At 43.9% G+C, this 23,680-nt stretch overlaps 1 long non-coding RNA gene across 1 annotated transcript in view; it reads right to left on the bottom strand.

Moving 5' to 3' along the window:
- The window catches only part of LOC105362765 (uncharacterized), a 122,312-nt gene that overhangs the window by 52,469 nt on the left and 46,163 nt on the right, over window positions 1-23,680 (bottom strand). Inside the window, exon 3 of the long non-coding RNA XR_912904.1 lies at window positions 21,150-21,187. This is a non-coding gene — a long non-coding RNA (uncharacterized LOC105362765). The remainder of the gene's footprint in view (window positions 1-21,149; window positions 21,188-23,680) is intronic.

Consider the following 23,680-nt stretch of genomic DNA (forward strand, 5'->3'; position numbering starts at 1 on the left):
ATATATATATATATATATATATATATATATATATATGTATATCTAAACACGGATCGCAGCTAACCGGAAGTTAGTTCTGCAGTTATCAAAGCTTCGGCATAAAAGTTTATGAGTCACTCTCGCGCGCAGCAGTACGACAACGCAGCTTCGGTCCTGGACTTTCGCATATAGATGCGCTAAAAAAGCCCATTGCTTGCATGCCCTCGGACACTCATGTGTGCACGTGCATATATATATATATATGGAGAAAAAGAGTGAGCAAGGGGTGAGCGCGCCTGAACGAGAAGGAGAAAACCGAACGAAGAGGAAAGAAAGATGAGAACGAAAAGCAGAAAAACGAGAAAAAAGAAAAAGAAAAATGAACGAGAACAAGCTTTGATGTATGAGCTTGCACGGCTTATATATATATATATATATATATATATAAAGTAGTAGTAGTAGAGAGAGAGAGAGGGGGGGGGGGATTGAATTCAGCAATACGCACATAGAATGTAAAACATTTTCACTAGTTAAATGATAAAATTTTATTTGCTTCTACTGACATTCAGACATCGTGAGTTTCGAGAATTTGACGGAGTCGAACGAAGCGATCTTTCCACTGACCAATAAGTGCATATATAAAATACGTATGCGTGACCGTTCGCGCATAAACACACACACACACACACACACACACACACACACACACACACACACACACACACATATATAAGGACTTGCGTGTGCGTGCGCGTGTATATGCACGCGGTAGTAGCAGGAACAGTAACATCTAGTGCCCCATACGTTACAGTCTCCACGACGTAATGAATAAACTTGTCTTGATACTCGCGCCCCCGCTGTCGCAGACAAGAACAGGAGAAAAATTAGAACACAGTAGATGGAGTGAAGGAGAGAGCAAAGAGATAGGTGAACAGGCTTATGAAAAGAGTATTATGGAAGGGATAAATATAGAGAGAGAGAGAGAGATTAAAGTATAAACGTTAAAAATAAAATAAAAAAGTCCTATTTAAAAGTACGTAAAGGTATATTTAAATTGAAAAAGTGCTGCAAATCAAAGAGGATATAATCAAATTGATGTAATTATTCTGCAAGAACAAGTCTGTATTACACAAGTACTTGTTTTGTTTTATACATTACTTTTCGATACATTAAATTTCTATTAGTTCACGTTGCTGGTTAGAATAATAATTTAAATATTGAAATAGCAATATACCTATAAATGAAACTTGTTAATTAAAAACATATTTGGCCTATGACATAAATGACGTTATTTCTATAAACTTGATAAATGTTAAAAATATATAATTGAAAATGTGTAAAATGCGTTTATAATGACGTCAGGTATTTTAAATGTCACTTTCTGAGGAACAGATTCACTATTGAGTTAGAATTTTTTTTTTATTACATTTTGTTATTACCTGTAGTTACGTACCTCGTTTCTCTGGACAAACTGTAAATTGTTCCAACTTGCTTAACAATATCGGCGTCATAATAAAATTAATGTACTATCGGTACTATTAGAATTATTGGTGGATTCCACTTACTATATCTATAGAAACCCATTATTATTCCATTTTATCGTTTAAAAAATGTTATTACCAAAGTTTTTACACTATTACATATTTATTGTTTTCTACATAGTTTGGTAATTGACAGCAGCCAATTATTATACGAAGGAGTGAGAGTGCGGTGCAATTAAATTGAAATATAAATTTTATTATTATCTGATGAGCGAGATATTATGTCGGATAATATTATATTAAAAATCCGAAGAAAAATTGAGTATTTTAATTTAAACGTCAAATTTAAAAAGATGAACGATTTTATATACTCGAAAAATTTTTTTGGCAAATGGAAGCTTTAATTTTATAAATCAGTGCGAAATTCAAAAAAGAATTTTTAAGATAAAATTTTTTGATTATCATCTGTTAATTATTACATAGGTAGTAACGAATAATTACAGGACAAAGCTGTATTAGCGCGATAACACAAAATTACTGATTAATTATTTTCATTTTGCAAATCAACTAAGCAGAAATATTTATAGCCGACTATTAAGCGCTTTTAGTGTTCCCATAGAAAATGTAAGCACCTGAGAGTTCACAGTACTTAACTCAATGAAACTAGCGGAAAATGGATAAGTATGGAAACAAAGTCAAGGTAAGGAAAAAGAACATACATAAAAAGTAGCTTAACCATGCGCTTGGACAACACGGGGTAACAGCAGATAAATAGAGAAGGACAGGCAGAAAAGAGCCCGTGGCGCATGCGCTTTTTTCCGCCCTCTCGCGCTTTCAGTTTGTCTTTTGCCCTTTCTCTCTCTCTCTCTCTCTCTCTCTCTCTCTCTCTCTCATTTGCCCATTATTTATTTAACTCTTTCCTCGCTCTCTATTTCTGCCTGACGTGCACTCCATACGTGCATACATCTCGGTCTCTTTTAGTCGCCCTGTTCCTTTATCTAATATACGCAAACGACGAAGAGATTTATCTGCTGATGTACAGACAGGATCGAAAAAAGTATGCGCCCGTATGTGTGCTCGTATTGATGCTGGGAGGGTGGCTCGCGAACTTTCTCTCCCTTTCTCTCTCTCTCTCTCTCTCTCTCTCTCTCTCTCTCTCTCTCTCTCTCTCTCTCTCTCTGTCTGTCGTTCACTCATATAGACACAAACACTCGAGGATGCACGAATATAGCTTCGTTGCACATGCATCTCTTCCATTTTGCCCTGGCCGTCGCCCCTGGCCCCTCGCTAGGTACTTCCGGATGTAGGGAGGAAAGCTGCGTGTCCATCGGTAACGGCGGCAGTGATAGCGAGGGAATTCAAGCGAAACGCACAAGAGAAAACTGTACGCGAGAGAGAGAGAGAGAGAGAGAGAGAGAGAGAGAGAGACGAAGAATGTAAAAGGGAGGGAGGTCTTCAATTCGTTCCTCTCGACTGCAGAGACCAGCGTCGAACGATGGAGAGGAAAGGGAGTGAGAAAGGGAGAGGAACGTGACGAACGTCCGAGTGAAGATAGAATAGAGAAAGAGAAGGGTAAAGAAGAGCGAGAGATGCGAGAGAGCTAGAGAGAGAGAGAGAGAGAGAGAGAGAGAGAGAGAAAGAGAGAGCGTGATATAGAGAGGGGGGCGTTTAAAATGAGGGTTGAAAACGATGGAAAAAGAGGGAGCGAGAGAGAGAGAGTGAGAGAGTGAGAGAGAGAGAGAGAGAGGGAAAGGGATGAAATTGGCCGTGCTTCGAAAGAGGATGGAGTGGTCCGCTGACCAAAAAAAAGGAAGAGATGGGAGAGAGAGAGAGAGAGAGAGAGAGAGAGATTGAGAGAGACAGAGAGGCAGAGCGGCGCTTCAATTCATTGATCGGACGCGCGGTCCGAGCGCTGATGCGTAGAAAATGAAAAAAGGCACACGGGGCGTTGCTAAAAGTCTCCAAAGCCAAGCGCCAGGCCGAAGCAGGTAGACGACCATGGCTCACCAAGACTAGCCGTCCCATAAATAAGCTTGGCTATCTATGCCGACTTAACTTTACACGCTCTCCACTTTCTCCTCCTCCCCCTCCCCCCGGCACTCTGGACCACTAATATCTATCTATTTAGATAGCCATATATCGGTGCGTGGTGTCGCTGGCTTTGCAGCTGAGGCTCAATGGGCTTTTGGCCTCGAGCATCATCATTCGTAAGCGGAAGAGGAAACGAGAGAGCTTACGCTCCTTTTTAATTTGGCATTAACAAATCTGTTGGCGAATAAATATCGGCCGAGTGCGATTGCGCGCACGCGAGCAAGAGTAAGCGATAATAGAAATATGTTTGGTTGCTCGGTGACGCGATAAGGGCATTTTAATTCTTATGGTTTAACGAGACATTCGGCATTAAATGTGTAAGGACCTATTACTCCAGTTTTCTGTTAAATTATATGAAAGAATTTAGTTAGATTTCCTTTAATTCGTTTATTAGTTGATCTATAATTTGCGTTATATAAAGGAATTAATACTGACATGTTATTTTCAACGATGGTGTATCGAAAGTATGAGAAAATGTAAGTTTCGAATCGATCTGTTCTCAGAAACGCAAAAGATGCTTTCCTCCCTTAAGGAAAACATCATGTTATCCCAAGTTGTTGTATGACGTGAAAAATGCAAGTCTTTGCAAGATTTTATTCAATTGTTAAGGAAGTTTAAGCGATGCAATATTAAAATGACTGATTGCATTCGTCGATAGGTGCATTCTTTGGAATCTCGTGAGAAACCGAAATTCAGCGTAAACCCACGAGGCTACGGTGTATTATTTTTGTATTTTATTTAAGAAGGGCTGAAAAACGTCTCAGACATGGTGGACAACCCGTTGCGAAGGGCCCCGAGATAAAAAGAACGAGACGAGCCGAAGGAAGAAAAAATCCTGTTTTTCGCAAAAGAAATTCGAGACCGTGAGTTAGATGGTTGAACGACTCGGAGGTCGACAGAGAGAGAGAGAGAGAGAGAGAGAGAGAGAGAGAGGGAGGGAGGAAGATGGTGAAATTGTGAAGTATTCAAAAAGGAGTAAGAGCGCAGGTGATCGATCTCACAAGATACACCTGGTTTTGGCCCCGAAAACTCTTTCAGGACATAAAGGGTCGAAAAAGTCGCGAGTACTCATCTTTTCCATTTTTCCGAGCATTTCGAATCCTCGAGACTCTCAACGCCCACCCCTACCCAAACGTATGTGCACGCTTACGTCTAATAGGCGCGCGCGCACGCACGCATGCAGCTCGCAATGAATCGTAGATTTTCCAAAGCCAGAGGACATCTGTATTTTCCGAGAAAGTCTGCGGCTTGGCCGCAACGAATGCGGGAAAGGGGTCGCGGCCCGGTAAGATGCAAAGCGCAGCCTCTTTCCTTTGTAATCACAGCCGGAGCACATCGGCCGCTCCTCGACTCTCCAGTCCATCTATAATGCGCCTTTGAATATGCATCTGTCGCTTAATGACGGAAGGAATCGCGAGCGGCCGACATTGTCGCGATCGAACGGTGAACCGATGCTCTTCGGCCTTCTGTCTCCCTCCCCTCGTCACCTCCCCCAATCGCCACCTTCGCAACCGTCGCCGCCACCCCTCACATTCCCCTCCTACGTGCTGCCGTACCAGTATCGTCAAAGGGACCCAGACTGGCAATCCTTTCGAGCCCCGGAGACGTTTTCTTTGTGGCTCCGTCGATACAGTGTCGGGAAAATATCGTGGAAAACGACCCTTTCTCGCGGCGCGCGACAAAAGAGGAGCATAAGAATCGATCCGAATAAATATTCAAGCTTTACCTTACGCTCGCGTTCTGCAACGCTTCCTTTACTTTCCTCCGATTCTTTCTCGGGCATCTTTTCGACGCGCTGACGCGAGCTCCATTGAATTTAAAATATCGACATCGTCGTATCTTCTATCGCATAATATGACATTACTTCTCCTCGTCGCCTTTCGCGCATATCTATTCATTAATAATAGTAATAATATTTTTTCCAGCAGCGCATTAATAAGGGAAGAATATTGTTGAGAGTGTGTTAAGGTCATATTCATCGGGCTGAACTTTTAAGTGAATTTTCTTTTTAAACTATCGAGCCCGTGGCCAAGCAATGCAACAATCATACGTTTCAATTCGTGGAATTGGCTTATCGCCGGAAAAATCAAAGGCAACGATAAAAAGGTGAAAGGAGCATCTGATTGTGACATTAAAATAAATCGCTCGAAAATATTGTAAACATTTTTTATTTTTTTTTTTTTACCAAACCCTTATGAATGACATGCCAACGTCATCATCTTCATTATTATTATTATTATTATTATTATTAGTAAAATTTACAGCAGTAAACGAATTAATTGAATAGGCCAATTATATTTGCATAAATAATTATTGAATTAATTTTGTAAGCAATTGACTTGGTTTATTCATTCGGTATTACTCGTACTTATATCTCTGTGGGTTATAGCTGTTGGTTTTTTCGTTTAAATTGCAATGCGAACTAGTGCTTTGGATCTATAATTTATAATTATCAATCGATGCTTCAATACCTCATAATTAAATTCGAGGAATCTCAATGAAATTCATTTGAGAACGGTAATTGTAGTGTACTTTTTCAATATTCGTGTAAGTTTATCGTTCCGTCATAATGCGCAAGTATTTTAGCAAAATTGCAATATATTTTCCAAGTTGTAACATTCATGTGTGACGTAGTCGAGCTGAGTAATGACCATGAGGAATTCCTGGCAACGAATAGTATTAATAATTGAATATTTTACTTATAACGATAGCCAAGTCCTTGGCAATTCTATTATCCGCTCTGCTTAGATAAAGTCGAGAATATATTATCAATACGATATATCATCTATGTAACGGGCGATCACAATAATTCCGTGCGCCGTGGTTTTCGTACGGGCCGACACATTATTAAGTACTTCATAATTTTGCCCAACGACTGAATTATCGATAGATATGACGTTAGGTTAAAAAGGAAAAAGGATGGCGAGCGAGACCAGGAGCGGAGAGTGGCACGGCCCAAATCCCGTCAGCTTTGACAAACCCGCAGCTTAATATGCGAGTGCGAGCGAGAGACGAGAAAGGGCGAGATCGAAACAGACGCGCTACGCTTTCTTCGGAGTGTTATGCTTTAACGGGGTCTTGTCGCGTGCTCTTCGGCAGATGCGAGCGAGCGAGCGAGCGAGAAGGGGAGTGCACCACTGCCTGGCGACGGGCGGGAGGGGCGGAAGGGAGAGTTGAGTGACGGGGCGCAGCGCGACATCGAGAACGTAAGACCATCGGGATATATAATAAGGAGTCTAGCCGTGCTCTACCCCCTTGTCGCAAAAAGTAGCGTCTTTCTTTCACTCGTTCGCTATTTCATTCAAATGTGCGCGCAACGTTGTGCGTTGTTGCTCGTCCTGGAATGCGCACGGGCGAGTGCGAATATCGAAAGCTTTTAGTCTGTCGGTCCGGCCTACTCGACGGGCTTGATTTATTATTGTCGGATTAATCGCAATGGGCGACGACCTCTTGCCCCTTGAACCTTTATGTACGTTCGCGCGTCTGTGCCTTAGCCGTGTGACGGCGGTGAAGGCGGTGACGGCACACGGCCTCACCGCAGGATAAGTATTCGTACAATTGCGACAATTTTCGATCGATAAATTAACGTTACTCTCCTTGATGCATTACAGCAGAGACAATGAGCAAATGACAGAACGAGTGAACGGGAGAACGAGTGAACGGGAGAACGAGAGAACGGGAGAACGAGAGAGAGAGAGAGAGAGAGAGAGAGAGAGAGAGAGAGAGAGAGTGACCACAAACGACTATCAAACTCTCCAAATATACGAATCTGGTAGTTAATTAGGCAAGTGCCTTCGATATTGCCGTTAGCGTCGCTATCTTATGACAATAAAACATATTTTTTGTAATAATTTGCTAAAATAAGAAGGCACTTCAGTCGTGGTAGAGAAGCGTTTGTTTTGGCTATTAATGAATTGCAAGTACGACATTGACCGAGCGCCATTGGCTTTATTAATCGATAGCCATTTTCCATTATATAATTCGCCAGAAAATGACCAGACACTGTGTAATAATGGTGGGGAAAAGAGCTGCTGAAAGCCTAGATCATAAATTAGTCTCCTCGTCGCACTCAAGAAAAATTAAAGCCCGCTTTAAGAGACGTATAGAGGCAAAAAAAGAGTTGAGATAAAGAGAGTAAGCGGCGGGCAACCCGGGCAAACGACGGAGCATGAAAGAGAGAAGGACAGAGAGGGGAGACCAAAGACAAGAGAGGCGATACGGGTCTGCTTTCATTAGCATCTCTACTCGGAAGATTAGCGCTGGATGCAGACTCTCGTGTTTCGTGTTTACGAATGGGGCGAAAAGGCTGGGCGAGGAGAGGATTGGGTAGGGGGGGGGTGACGGTGTGGGGCGAATGGTCAGCTTTGAAGAAACGAGCCCCCACCCGGTGCTCTTCATTTAAGGCAAAAGTATCGAGAGACGCTCGAAGGAGCGGGAGACGCGAAAAAACCAATGCATCTGATGAAACGAGGTTTTTGAGTGTGGCATACGTTGATTGAAGCGGGGATATTGTTTTAGCCATATGTCGTTTCAAAAATGTGAAACTTATTATTGTTGGTAGGAGACAGAGGGGCTAAGTGATTTATTACATAAGGATGCAGAATTTCAGACGAGAAACCTGAAAAGTTGATGGAGCGAGAAGCGCGCGCTCGCGCGCGCACATACATTAATTAGCGTGTATTTTCTATTCCCATTGTTTGATCATTCAAAGTATTAACAACGACGTAGATGATATTTTGTGCTTGAACGAGCGCTATCGATTATTATTATTGTTACATTGGAATGGCGACAAATTAGATCACATATTTACGCGTTTAAGCAGAGTCGAGCGAAATGAAAGTGTTGAAAAGGCGTTTAAAATGGTGCTTTTACCGGCAAATATATAAATTCATAATAAACATGCAATTGGTTATTTGGATAAATATGATTCGAATACTAATAAACGATAGAAAGATTTTTCTGCGTAATCTGTAATCAGTAATAATTGTTAACATTATTATGCATTACAACTTATGTATAAACATGGCTTGTGCGACAGTTTTCAAGTGGGACGAATGCAAAGGCGACTTATTGGATAAATCGCACGCGCTATTTCTTTCGTTTGGAATGGTGCGAGAGCGAGTGAGAGAAATGCCAAAAGGGTTCTATTAAGCGTAACGAAACGCGATCGCCGAATTTAGTTTTCCATGATGCCGAGTATCCAAGTAAGAGTAATTTTTGCGGTAAATCGTGTAACTTATCGGAACTATCGTCTCCAATAATTAAAGAGAATGTGGCTAAAAGTACATGTATACCCCCCCCCCCCCCACACACACACACACTCTGTCTCTCTCGGACCTCTACTCACTACGACTCTCGGCTTTCCCTTAATAATGTGGAAAAGTCGGTGGCCGTCCATGGCGGCACAGCGAACGGTTATACGACGCCGCGAAGCGATATCGCACGCGAGGGATCACGATCGCCTATAAATCGCAACCTCATTCCACCAACGGCACTCGCAGCATCCGTAATCCGATGAAACAAGAGAAATGCGTATTCGCAATGGTGACAATAGATCGATAATTAGCGGGGAAATCGGCGCAGCTGCCGATGGGAATCGAGAGTTGATTGCGCGAAGATGAGCCGGAGCAATATCGTAGACGCGGGGCTGGCAAGTCACGGATTCGGCATTTCCCTCCGCAAGTCGTCATTGTCAAAGAGAGGCTGGCAGCGGGAAATGGAGAATCGAGGCCGGATCGTATTAAGAGTGGCGCGCAGCTCGGAACGTGTAAGCCTCGAGACGTCGCCGGGCGAACGAATATCGGCCTCGTGTCGCACAATGGATAAATTAGTAGCGCACCTCGGCCGAAATGTCTTTAGCCACCCTTTTGACGTAGGTGGGCCGAGGACGTGACCGATGCGCAGGCACGCGCGCGATCACGGGCGATAAATCTGCGATTTTCAATGTCGCGGGCCCTAAGGGCTTTTGGCCTTTGGTTTTGGTGCGCGCGTGCCGGGCGGGCTCCGGTGTAGTACGGGGGTTGTGGCAGGGGGGTGGGGCGGTGTGGAGAGGCAAGGCAGTCAGTGGTGTGGAGAGTCGGTGGCGGTGGTGGCAGCGACGGCGACGGCGACGGCGACGGCGGTGGCAGTGGCGGTGGCGGTGGCGGTGGCGGTGGCGGTGGCGACGGCACGCAGGCAGGGTGAAAGGAACTTACGGGGGGTCACGAGGGTTGCGTACCTATGGGGCGAGTAAGAGGGGGCATACGTCACTATTCGCTCGCGACTCGCAGCTGCCCCGCGCGCCATGCACTTTTTCTTTGTCTCAAAAGGACCCTTCGACTCGCGCTCGCTTCGTTTCTCCTTCTCGGACGGGGAGGCAGTGGCAGCGCGCACGGCAGATGTTTGGCACGGGGCCCGCGTGCCCACTGGATGCTCCTGCCCATTGTATCGGGGGCAGCAAGATGATTCGGGACCCCGGGCATTCGCCTTTTAATGCGAAATTCGAAATGCTCGGGACGCGCGCGACAAACGACTCCTCTCTATTTATATTTTTTCCTTGTCGAGCGTTCGCCGCTCCACTCTTCTTCTCGCTGAGATCGATCTCGGCGACAAATCGAGCGCGCATTTGGCAAAGTGCAGAAGCGCAGAGAGGCTTGGGGCTCACTGCGGGCTGCGGGCCAACGGGTCGCGTTGCGATACGTACTTATACCGTGGAGTCCACCCCCCCCCCTCCCAGGGGGGGATAAGGGGAATACAAAATTCAAGTGCTCCTCACTATGATAATGCGCCTCGGTTCTCGTGAGAGTCGTTGGGATACGAACGAGAAGAAAATATACGATTAATGATCGAAAGAAGCTTAGGGAAATAAGGGAGAGCTGGCATCCGCGAAAGTGCCTTGCGCGCCTAATCTGGTCGAGTTTAGCTCGCCATTGCGCCGGCAGGCCGAGGAAGACGTGACGCGGGTGCTCGTGACGAAGTACCTCTAGGTGCCTATACGAGACACGTGCGTATCTTCAGATGCCGCCCCATTGGATACGGTAAAACATGGGATAGCGATTTAACGGTCTTGTTCCTGATATGGAAAACGCCTACCAGAATAGGAGCAATCTGTGCTCCGTCGCCGACCGCCCGGTTTCGATGTATTGGAGATGACCGGCATCGAGAAGATATATTCCATCTATATTATTTGATATTATTCCGAGTTGTTTCCGTGTTGCCGCCTGTTTCACTTTGCTATTATTTCTTTGCATTTTCTTTATAGTTTCTCTTTTTTTCTTTTTCTTTTTCTTTTTTTTTTTGCGTCAGATTAATGTTTCTTGAATTGTTTCATGCTGTTTCGCGGCACGTTTTGGATTTTCGTAGCTGGACATTCACGCATTTGATAGATTACGAATCAAGTTACTGCTATCGTGGATTCGTTGAGCCACTAGCGATAGACGAATGGATGGCGATACTCATTTTACGATAGTTGGTTGAAATTTCCTGGTCCCGTATGATTGTCGGGGCTATGTTTGACGAGCAGTACCATTTATATTATCGGCTAATGTAATTTAATGTATCAGTTACAATTGTAATAAATGTAAATATGTAGGACAATAAAAAGAAGAAGAAGAAGAAGAAGAAGAAGAAGAAGATGATGAAGAAGAAGAAGAAGAAGAATGAGAGGAAATGAAAAGAAGAAAAGAAAAGAGAATGAAGGGAGATCTTAGAATAATTAACATTTTATTATTGGTTTTGTATTATTAATTTAATAAATGTAATAGGGTACATTTGTTGCAAATGTATAGACCGCAACCGTTAATTGGCTCGTTTGATCGAAAGTGAAATTAATTGGAAAAGCGCATAATGTTCCGCCGGTTTTAATGGATCAATGCAATGTTAGGACGTTTTGATTTTGCTGAATGGAATTATGAAAATATTTTTTATTATCTCCGTATGGCTTGAAAGTATCTAAATCCTCGGTTTAAATAAAAAACCTTCAATTCATATGAATTACAAGGAAAAATGTACAAATTACGAAGCGTTGGCATTTCAACGACTTTCGAAAGTTAGCGGTTTAAAAATAACAAGAAAATGCGCAGCGCTAAGTGTTTTCTTTCGTTCTTGACTCAACCGAAAAATATCTTCAAAACGTTGGAATGACAAGTGCTGAAAGAAACGATGAAAAGTCGCGAGAGAGAAGGAGGGATGGAGGGAAGGAGGGAGGGAGAGTGGGAGGGAGAGGGAGAGAGAGAGAGCGAGAGAGAGAGAGAGAGAGAGAGAGAGAGAGTGAATTAGTGAGTGAGTGAGCGAGTGAAGGATGGGAGGAGAATGTGGCTGAGGAGGTGGCAAGGAGGTTGGCGATGGAGGGGGAGAAAGAGGGAGGATGGAGAGGTGGATGGTGACGGTATGTTTAATTGGAAGGTATATAACGGTCAGTTTCATATGCACTACCTACCCCACGTACATTTTCTCTCTCTCTCTCTCTCTCTCTCTCTCTCTCTCTCTCTTATATTTATCTGGGAGCTTTCCTAGAAAGCGGGGTGCGCTAAGAGCCGCCTCCGCCCTTGCGGCTCGACCCTTACGTAACTCTAACCGGCAGCAAGCAGCTCAGGAACTCACTCCCGGCAATTATCCCTACCCCGGTGCACTCGGTGCTGGCACTTGCGCGCGTACGCGCGTGTGCGCACGTCCATGTGGCGCGTTGTTCGACCGACTTCTTTACGGGAATAACGGAATGTCGAGAGCGGAACGCGGTTACGACTTGCCCGGCACTGCTATTCTTTAATTTCTCATTTGCGAGGAGAGAAAGAAAGTCGAGGGCGCGGGTTAAAAGGCAGGCGAATAGGCGAGAAGAACGTGGAAAAGAAATTTGCAGGAAGCGAGAAACGGCAAGGATTTTTTTTAACGTTATTGTCGTGCCGTTTTTTCCTCCTCTGTTTGTCCCCGAAGCTCGTACTTTCTTGTTGCTTTTTTCTTTTCCCGGGGAGGAAAAACAAAGTCTAATTAAATTGTTCGCTCCTCCGTGGGAGTGCTGGATTTAAAAAGAGGAGCGCGAATACAATGTTGTCGTAAATATTTTTTCCTTAGCACGATGATTTCGCGCAAGGTGACAATTATGACGCGGCTGAAGCGCGTATCGCTTGATAATCAAGGATCTGAGTTTTTTCCACGAAAGTGGCGCCATTACCTATTGCATTGTGCGTACCTTTCAAATCAGATTTATTAACAAAATTGTTTTTCTCCACTCACACAACGAGACTGTAATTTTCTTAATCCTTGCATTCTATTACTTTGTTATTATGCAGCCGTTATCGTAATTAATTGAAATTGTTCGGTGCCCCTATGTTATTGAATTATGTTTTTGGATTGCGAAAATTACGTTAATGTTGCGATATTTAAACTATATAAAAAAAAAATAATAACGTCTGTATGCTTTGGATGTACCTTAATGGCCGTCATCGCCTACCGCACCAACATGTATATTATTAATTTTGTCGAGCATAATCACGACATTGAACACATTGACACAAAGTCTTTATTCATACGTCACAATGAGCAATCAAAACAAAATGTAAATAAAACTGTAATAATGTAAATGAGTATCAGGAGTGACAGGCGGCTCAGAATCAAATAAATACGATTTCGTCAGATTCTACATTCCAAGCTGTCTTTCATTTAAACTTAAGCGACTTTTCCCAACGCGACTCTAACAATGAATGAATAATTAACGTTAAAGTAAAATTCCAAAGAGCAAGCTAACTCCGCAAGGTTAACTATGATAATTCTATTTCTATCGAAAATATTCATATCTAATCAAAATACACGCCTTGATAAGCTGCTAATCAATGTAAATAATAATGAATTATATTCAATCGGCTATCTAATCGACTGTACTAAACGTCATAGAATACATTTTATATCGTCGCTTTGATACGAGATATTTTCCACACCGAATAATATTATTTTCTCATTTCTCTTCGTCTTCCTTTCCATTTTCGTTATTGACAATTCTTCCGATATCCCATCCACTTCTCTCCTTTCTTTATACATCGCTTGCTCCACATCTACTCCACCTTTGCCTAATCACTAATCTCTCTCCCATTTCACCCACCCCCTTTCCGCCCCCTTTGACAATCCTATCCGTTCCACCCCTCAAGTAGTACGTGCAGAGTCCTATCTGAACGAAATCTTATCGGCTGGAACGACATATGCAGGTAAAGTGCCGTGCGCGTCCTCATCTACGAAGAAACGTAAAAGCGAGCGGGGCGGGTTCGTAGTCCCGACACCGGCAGGAAGCCAAAAGTCAAACGATTGTCCTCGGGCGGGTTCGTACGTGCAGAGGCGTAGACGCGCGAGGCCCCCTATACAGGCAGACGTTCGCTCCTTAAAAATTCGTGTGCAGGCATTAGACGGAGCCCGTGGTGGCTGTCGATATCGCCGCCGCCGCCGCCGCCGCCGCCGCCGCCGCCGTCACCTCGTCACACCTGACGTCACACACTCGTTACGCGGGGGGGCAGATGGGCCCCCTCTCAAGCGTGACGTTGGCCGTCCGTTCGCCCCACCGAGCGCCGAGGAATTAAGAGCCCGCGCACTACCTGGCCGCTCTCTTCCAATAACCTTCCCCCCGTTCTTCCTTGTTCTCGCACCCCAGCCAAGTTCGTATTAAGGCAGCGGCCAAGGTAAATTAAAAGAACGGGAGTGAGAGAGAGAGAGAGAGAGAGAGAGAGAGTGAACGTGGGGAGAGAGCGAGTTAGTAAGAGGGGAAGTAAGGGAGCACACATGCGCGTGCGTTCGGTCTTTTACTTGGCAGCTGCTCAGGTAGCGCACAAGCTACTTCGCCATTAGAGGATAAACTATCGAGGGGTCCTACTGTTGCGGTACTACTTCTCTGTCCCCCTCTCGCTCTCTCGCTCACTCACTCACTCACTCACTCACTCACTCACTCTCTCTCTCTCTCTCTCTCTCTCTCTGTCTCTGTCTCTGTCTCTGTCTCTGTCTTTGTCTCTGTCACGCACCCCTTGTCCCGCTTTTTCCTTCCTTCCTTTACGCTCGTGTCTACCATACATAACGCAGTAATCTTTCATTTCTTTTTATATATCGCCCCCTCTGTATACTGTTTTTAGATTCTTCTTCCTCATCTCCTGTGTACTTTACTCTTCTTACTGTTTTTCTGCACGCCGGATGATTATTAGTTTTGCACCTTTTTGCCGCGCTGCCTTTCCCTACTCCGGGCTTGTATTAATCTTCCCGCCAAATGTCCCGTAACATGTGTATTGACCTTTTAGTATTATTTTTTGCCCTTTCAAAGTCTTTAATTTGTTGACGCGTTTGTGGCCTCATTGTTTAAGGATTGCCAATTCATCTCTTCGTTATTCAACCAAATTTTTCTTTATCGTTCTATCAATATGATATTCTTCGTAAAAGCATAAAAAAAAATTGAAATTTTTTTAAAAATTTACTAATAACCCTGCTTGAAAAATTGTAAATATATTTTTTTAAATATTTTCAATGTGTGTGCGCGTGTGCGCGTATTCGTTGCAAATGCTTGAAAAATGCAATATAAATATGAAAAAATATACGACAATCCACATCCGTACTTTGGTAAATATATTTGATTGAAATTTTCGACAACATTAATTTTCATGAAATTGTATAACAATTCTTTTCATCAACTATCTTTACACAAACAGAATTCTAAATTTTTCTCTATTTCTTTCTTTCTTTTACTTTATTCTCTCTCTTTCTCTCTCTCTCTCTCTCTCTTTGCTCGCTGAATGCCAGCCTTTTGGTTTTATTCACTCCTTTCTCTTTATTTGCTTGCGACCGTCAATCAGTATTTCGCTCCGCAAGCTATTCATACTCTCGCTACATGTACTTAACGTTCAGCAATGGCATGCTGGCACGTGAGCGAGAATAATACAAAACAAGAAATCGCGCAAAGAGAGTGAGACCGAGAGAGAGAAAGAGAGAGAGAGAGAGAGAGAGAGCGCGAGAGAGAGACAATGTGTGTAAGAAAAAACCGCTAGTTGATAATTACAAGCATAATGCAGGCAACATCGACGCACCCCTTGTGCGCTTGAGCGCGATTACAATTCGAGCGCAATGGCGAGGAACGCGAGGCTCGATTGTTGCTACAGTGATCGAGTATTCTTGGTGAGAGTGCGAGCTCTTTCCTTACATACATACTTATTTTTCTCTACATATAACTGCTACACCAGCAGATAAAGGTTAATCAACCCTAGGTGCCTCGTTTTAGCAAGTGAAGCTGTAGTTTATTTAAGAGGTCACGGAGCAAATCGATATGTCTACATTAAAACATTTGATTTTGTGAAAAATGTAATTTAAATTTTAAGATTATAATTCCAATAGATATATTGGGAATAAAGAGAGTTGACAAAATGTATTATTTACGCTTTTATCGTGTTTAGCCACAAATTATCATTTCTTTTCGAATATTTATTTGGTTTTAGTTTACCGTTCCGCTATTCTAAACACACTTAATGCTCGGAAGATAATCGAATTATTCGATACACTAGTTTCGTAGTAATAGGGCACATATTCATTAAAAGAAAAAACAAACAACAACAAAGATAACTACACTCGAAATGTCTATAAAGTCCATCCAATGTCCATTAAATTTAAATACGATGATCCGAAAAAATTTCCTAAGATCGCAAGCAGCTTGAAAATTATTAGAATTGGACTTCGACTTGTATAAGTAAGTGATGATAAATCAGATGATATTAAACATTCATCGGCATATAAAATTCGCAAAATTGCTCATTTGCTTGTTTACAAAGGCAGGCAGTATTTACTGAGGCAAACGCGTGCCGGACGCGACGAATCACCAAACGAAATAAATGCCTTTCGCCACCTTTGTGTCGGTTCACGTACGAAAGCGGCTAATAGGACAAGAAGGACAGGTAAGTGCAAATAGGCGACAGCGTAAGCAGGAGGCTAATTATACTTGCCATTCTCGCCGAATTCACCATTATGGTAAAAATTCCCGGAGGAAGAGCCAAAGTCGTCGGATGCATTATCGGATGAATAAGGTGTCGAGCACTCGATGGAGGATCGCTCAATTGATTTCGGGCAATTTGTCGCTGTGCCTCGTTAAAAGTTGCCAGCACTCAGCGGGACACTTCCGCCTTTGGGAGGAAAAAAAAAGAAAATACACAAACCGTGCGCGAGGGCGGTTTGTATGGGTCGCCATTGTGGTGAAATGCGCATCGGATGCATCGGCATTGTGCGCGCGCACACCTAAGTGACAAGCGCGCGTACCGAGGAAATTGACTTTTAACGTCCGATCTTTTTCACATCTTTTTCTCTTAAAGTTGTCGCAAGGGAAATGGAGCATAGATAAATCGGATAAGATACAATAAGGCGGCCATTGTGATGCACTTTATAATGGGAGGAGGAAAATAATGAATGGAAAGCTAAAGTTTCACGATAGACTGCTCGTCGGTATTCTCTTTTCACATATCAGAGGCGTTTTTCCGTTCTACTTGAATAACGTTGTTGGGCAAGAAGTCAAGAATAACTGCTCTACCTTGTAATTTATGTTATGAGAACATAATAATGTCCCACACTATAAGTAATATGCCTGTCATCCTATTCAACTGCAATTTACGACTTTATTTTCATTATTACTTGTATTATTGGGAAAATCGTGTACATACGTCGTTTTTAAAAACTAACACACAACACTAAAGACTCGCGCTTCGCTATTCACTAAAAGTTGGGCTCAGTGAAAAGCAGCCCGCAACCTAATGACGAAGTAATCGTGCTTTTTTCTATCGATAACAGTGTCAATGTATTAATGCTGGGCCAATGTAACGTTAAGCAAAGACGGTTTTCACATCTTCTTGTATGATCGATATCTAATAATGCGAGTGGGTTAGATAAAGAAACGTGGACACAATGGGCGAACTCCCTTAATACGATAATTAATAAAGTTCGAGCGGTGCTAAAGAAAATACCGTGTATTATGGTTGAAATAAAAAAAAAGCTTCGGCATATTGAATTTGATTGAAAAAAAAAACCTTAGCAGCCGATTAATTCAAGCGAATGATAAGTTCGCGTCACCGTTTCAGACAACAAGTCTAGGCGAGTACGAGTATTCTCATTCTTCGCTTCATCACTCGTGAAGCGCAGCGCTCGAGTTAAGAAACGCCCACGTTCAAGGAGAAATAAACGTTACACACACGCACGCACGCATCCCATCACCATCCCCACCCCCGCTTATCGCCCACCGCCGTAAATCAATCCATATGTCAGAAAGAATATGATTTAGAGGGAGAGAGAGAGAGAGAGAGAGAGAGAGAGAGAGAGAGAGAGGATAAACTAGGCACGTGAGCATCGAGCGGTGTCTATGAGCGTGAATCGATGCCACAATGCGGCAGCAACAACAATAACGGTAAGGGCGGGAAAGCAAGGAGCCCGGAGTAGAAAACCGCTACTCGTTTTCGAGCCTGCGTGTTTTCCTTTCTCTCTCCCTTCCCTTCACCTTTTTTTTCTTTCTTTTTTTTCATCTTAACACTGCTGTCAAATTGATCGAACAGACACGTGGTTACACACACCACACGGCTAGTAGGCTCGCTAATGGTGCAGATTAGGGCGAGAGAGACTAAACGGGCATGGCAGTGGAGAGGTGGCGATTGTAGAGGTGAGGATCGGTGGTGCCGGGGGAGGCGAAAGGAGACGATCTCCGCCGTTGGCAAGCTGTGGTTCCTCCCGCGCACATCATCTCGGGGCCGAGAACTAAAGCCAAAGGCAACAATGAGGCGCACCTCTTCTTGCCCCCAATAAGCATATGTCGGACGCTCTCTGCCTCCGCATCTCCGCGCGTCATTATCGCATCGCGGCGGCGCTCCTTCACCGCGGGAGAAGCTTCCTTCTCGATCCCAACGTTTCCGGGCACGCGTCCTGCGTGGGTGAGGCCATCTGCTGTGGTTTTTCCTATTATACCGGCGCGGAAAATTGGGGGCCTTTTAAAGAGGCGCGCGCGCCAGAGACCTGTACCTGGCATCCTTGAGGCCCTTTAAAAACCGACTCACGCGCCGCTTCTCTCTCCTTCTCTCTCCTTAGCGCTCATGCTTCTCCACTATGTCTTAGTCCGTCTCGGTCTGGCTTGTGAACCCATTGTTATAGAAATAGAAATCTACCCTGCACTTTGAATGGACGCGTGTGCGAGCGCATGTGTGAACGAACGCCCCGAGGCTTTTCTTCTTCGTCATCTCTGATATCCGATAGAGCGGGATGAATGGAATATTTCGGCGTGCGCGCGCGCGTGTGCGTGTTTAAGATGCCGAGTCGTCCTGCTGTGGCGCGCGACCCGGTATTACGACGTTATGAGGAGGAAAATATTAACCTTGTTTTTATTGCTTTGACTTTTATAGGCGTGTTTCTTTTCACGCCGGGTGTATTACTTTTCCCTTATTATTTCCTCGGGCTTATTGGCTCAATGCAATGCACATCGATCTAATTTGAAAATATAAGGATCCTCACGGTTCTCAGTCGGCCTCTCAGACTTTATTCATTTAATTTTTACATTTATTCTCTCACTCTATCTCTTTCTCTATATATATCTTGCACAATGAGATCGAATGTTACTTCATCGTCATATTGCAGACACGAGCATTCTGTCATTGAATACCGTCACTATTAATATAACAGTCATAATACAGCAAATAATATAATAGTCATGGTCACCTGCTCGGATCGAATTAGCGTTGCGGTGGCTCGAGAAGCTGTAAAGTGTCTTTTATCGTTTTCTTCGCTCCGAACGTGTCTCGCATTTATAGCGATCTCAAACGTTCTTATAATGATAATGGTATATAATATTGTTCATCGTCGCTGTAATTGTATGAAATTATTGGTTGAAAAGGTCGTGGAATAAACCTGACCCGAGCGAACTTTTAAGCCCAAGAGATGTTTAGAAATGAAATTTTAAAGCTGAAAATGATGCCGTGTGTACGAATGTGAATAGCCAATTGATAATAAGGCAGGCATTAAGGATTTCTGAATTGATGGAAGTACGGTAAAGAAAGTAGTTCATCTAGAGAAATCCGCGAGCGCATTGAAACGATACAAAAGAATGAAAAGAGAATCTCCGCGCTCATCGTCATTAATTCGGTCCCTCTCCGTTCATCGAGCACTCGATTTCTTTGCATAAAGACAGAGGATGAGCGTGAGAGAGAGAGAGAGAGAGAGAGATACGAGAGAGATACGAGAGAGAGAGAGAGAGAGAAGAAAGAGAGAGAAGAAAGAGAGATAAGAGAGAGAGAGAGAAGAAAGAGAGAGAAGAAAGAGAGATAAGAGAGAGAGAGAGAAGAAAGAGAGAGAAGAAAGAGAGATAAGAGAGAGAGAGAGAAGAAAGAGAGAGAAGAAAGAGAGATAAGAGAGAGAGAGAGAAGAAAGAGAGAGAAGAAAGAGAGATAAGAGAGAGAGAGAGAAGAAAGAGAGAGAAGAAAGAGAGATAAGAGAGAGAGAGAGAAGAAAGAGAGAGAAGATAGAGAGAAGAGAGAAGAGAGAGAGAGAGAGAGAGAGAGAGAGAGAGGGACAGGATGGGCGACCGCGCGCGGGCACACCACTACGGACGAATCATCGAACAACAGCCCGAAAGCATGCTCAGAACAAAAACAAAAAAAAAAGAAGAAAAAAGAAGAAAAAAAAGGGAAAAAAGGGGAAAAAGGGAAAAAAAGGAAAAAGAAGGACGGGTAGCTCGAGGGAGCAGAGAAGGGACCAAGAGTGCCGACGTCCTTCGCCATCGACGCAGCTCGGGAAATTAAAAAAAAGTGCAATTCCAGATGGTGCATCGCCAAGCATTTCTGACCCGTATCCCTTGTAATTCTCGGCTCCTCTTTGTCTTATCCGCGCATATAGAGCGACAGACGCCCGAGCGGAGGGTGCTGCATAGGCCTCGGTTTAGCTGCAGGCGCGTGCACTCGCCTCGTCTCTGTCGCTCGTCGCCCGCGGAAACGGGAGGCGCGACGACAACGTCTACGAAGACGTGCTTTATGCTCACGGGGGCGGGCGGGCCGGGTTAGGAGTGAGACCCGTGGGTGGCGGTGGTGCCGGGAGGGGAGTGGCCCGGGGTTGGATCGGGTCTTTTGTGGAGAGTCGCGGCGCTCGCTTTTATTAGGGAAGGAATCAACGAGGATTATTATGTATCGGGACTCGACGACTCTGCCTGCATTGTCAACGCCGCTCAACGTTCATCGCGCGCGCACGAGTCGCGCCTCGGTCGTTCCTTGATTTTGCCATCGAGGCGTGACGGTGCCGAGCCGAAGCCACGAGGCCCTCCGACTCGCTCTTCGCTTCGTTATTTTCACGTTCGCTGGAGGTTATACATTTTCTTTTTCTTTCGTATTTTTTTTTTGTTATTTTTTTTTTTTGTTTTTTTTTTTGGTTGTTTTTGTTGTTGTTTTTTTTGTTACTTTTGTTTTATTTTTAACAATGAATCGCCTGTTTTAATGCTTGGATTGGACACTTGGAGTGGAATCATAGACGTTGATTGCTCGGTGTAACATGACTTTAGCGTTTAATGTACGTGGACTGATGCGCGGCTTTATTCGGGGGCCCCTTGATCGTTTATGTATTGGACAATGTAAGGTTAAAGGTTGTTGCTATACTTACGATAAGCGCAGTCGTGGCGATGTATAAGATGCAAGTCCCTGTAACAAAAAAAAAAAAAAAAAAAAAAAAAAAAAAAAAAACAGATAGGTTACTTTTCTACTTCAAATCTCATTGTTTTTGGAAAAATCAAACAAGTCAGTTCGCATGCATGGCATAATTTTTAAATGAGTCGATTGATAAAAGATTAGCGGGATTGGAAGGGAGAATAAAAAGATGTATAGATTTATATCTCTTTCATTGCTGAATTCCAGTGCATCGGCCATTAATCACACATTATTTCTAATATTGGCGTAATTAGCTTTTTCCAAAGACCGTCGATCAGTCAGTTAGTCAGTCGGAAATTCTAATTTTGAATCGAGTCTGGCGAATACCTCTATAATCTCGCGCAACCCATTCCCGCGAGTGAATAATTATACTTAGCCATTGGCTGTCCTCCTCTCTCTCGTCCCTCCCAAAAAAAGTTCGCCCGAGAAAAATTATCCTGCAAGCGAGAACTTGGTGGTTGATAAGCGAGAAAAATGTGCATCGGGAAAAAACGGGAAAATACAAAGCGGAGCTCCTAGAGGCATCGAAAGACGCGTCTATAAACAGGGAAGCGACGCGCAAAAGGGGGAAGGCATGGATTGGATATACGAGCAAGTTGATGGTTTTTGCCACGTGGGTAAAGGGCCGGGGGGAGCGGGAGGCGAAAATTTCGCGTCGCCACATCCGCCCAAGGCGTTATTGTCATCAGAATGAAAACTCTGTCCCTAACCCCGCGACAGTCTTCCCACGACTGTCCTCTTCCTTCTTCCCCCCCCCTCCAACCCGGCCCCTCCATCAATCCACCTTTCAACCACCCCCTCACTCACTCACTCACTCACTCACTCACTCACTCACTCACTCACTCACTCACTCACTCACTCACTCACTCACTCACTCACTCACTCACTCACTCACTCACTCACTCACTCACTCACTCACTCACTCACTCACTCACTCACTCACTCACTCACTCACTCACTCACTCACTCACTCACTCACTCACTCACTCACTCACTCACTCACTCACTCTCTCTCTCTCTCTCTCTCACACACACACACACACACACATATCCTTCTGTTTCTCGCGTCACGCGCAGCGGTGTACTTGAAAGTTCAATCACGCGCGGAAGCTGCAAAATACTAGGTATCTTTGTGTGAATTATTTTTGTAAACGCGCGTGCAGTTATGGGATTTCCATATGGCATTTTGGTTTGTGAACCCTTGAAGCCGCAAGCGTAACGGCGCTAGATCACCTCGTCCAGCCTCATCAAAGGAAGAATCTCCGCGCTTGGCACTACACGAGCTCGAGCACCTCCCGCATAGCGCAATTGGTGGGCCAACAAACTCCTCCGACGCTCATCCGCGGCCGCTACAAATGTCCCGATTGCATTTGGGCTTGAGCGCGGTGTTATAGCGAACGAGAGCGGTTGTATCGGAGACAGTTTTGCCTCGGCAAGACTTAACAAATAGGCAAAGTTTTGAGGGTGAAGGCGGATCCGCGGAAGGCAAGCCCGGGCTATCCTCTCTTTGTTCTCAAGTTTGTGATGTATTAGCTATGCGCCGGGCCCGCGTCTTTCGCCGTTCACCGACTCTCCCTTATAGCCGGGATAGCGTAACCTGGCTCCGTATCTCCGGCCGCACTTAGTTCGGCTTCCCGACTACGACGATCTCGAGTGCAAGTTGCGCGAGGAGACGAGGAGAGGACCATTGTCGAGTTGCTCGTCCCTTCGCTGCACTTTGGTAACTTGGAAAAAGTCGAGGTGGCAACGGGACTCGGTGTCTCAGTGCCTTCGGGAGCCACTCCGTTGCATCTCGTATTTACCCGTATGTATGCTAATCTGGACGGCTTCGGCTACTTGTTTAAGGGCTACTCGTTGTTGCTCTTTGTTCTGGAGCCGTGACTTAGCGTCCCCGCAGCCCGTAAGCTCGAGCTTTTTAATTATTAATTTATGTTGCCGCTGCGATGACCTTATTATTAAAGAACATTAACGTTACCACAGTTTATTGCGAATGATTGAATGCCAAATCTTAACTAAAACGTACGAAGAGAGAGAGAGAGAGAGAGAGAGAGAGAGAGAGAGAGAGAGAGAGAGAGAGAGGGAGCGTAGTTGTGAATTGCTTCATAATTATACGAAATATGTGAAAATAGTTGCGAATAGTTGCTATTGGTACACGAGTGAAATTATAAATTTTCAATACATTCTTTTTCAAGACATATTCAACAAAATTTTCTTACTATTTTTTATTGCATCGTAAAGTGCTTTACTTTTTATTTTATTCGATATTGTAGATTTTTCGAATGTCCTGAGTAATGCTATATTTGCCGATCGCTGTGTAAAATATCTTGTTTATGGAAAGTTTGCGTAAAGCCCAATGATCGCATTCATGAGTAAATTCGCAAATTACTCTTTAAATTAATTTTTTTTTTAAATTAACGAATCGTGGGCTTTCCCGTCTCAATTAATATTAATGATATATCTAATTAAAATAAAGTAAATTTATAAAAG

This window comes from Ceratosolen solmsi, unplaced genomic scaffold, assembly GCF_000503995.2.
Source record: "Ceratosolen solmsi marchali unplaced genomic scaffold, CerSol_1.0 scaffold56, whole genome shotgun sequence".
Classification (NCBI taxonomy): domain Eukaryota; kingdom Metazoa; phylum Arthropoda; class Insecta; order Hymenoptera; family Agaonidae; genus Ceratosolen; species Ceratosolen solmsi.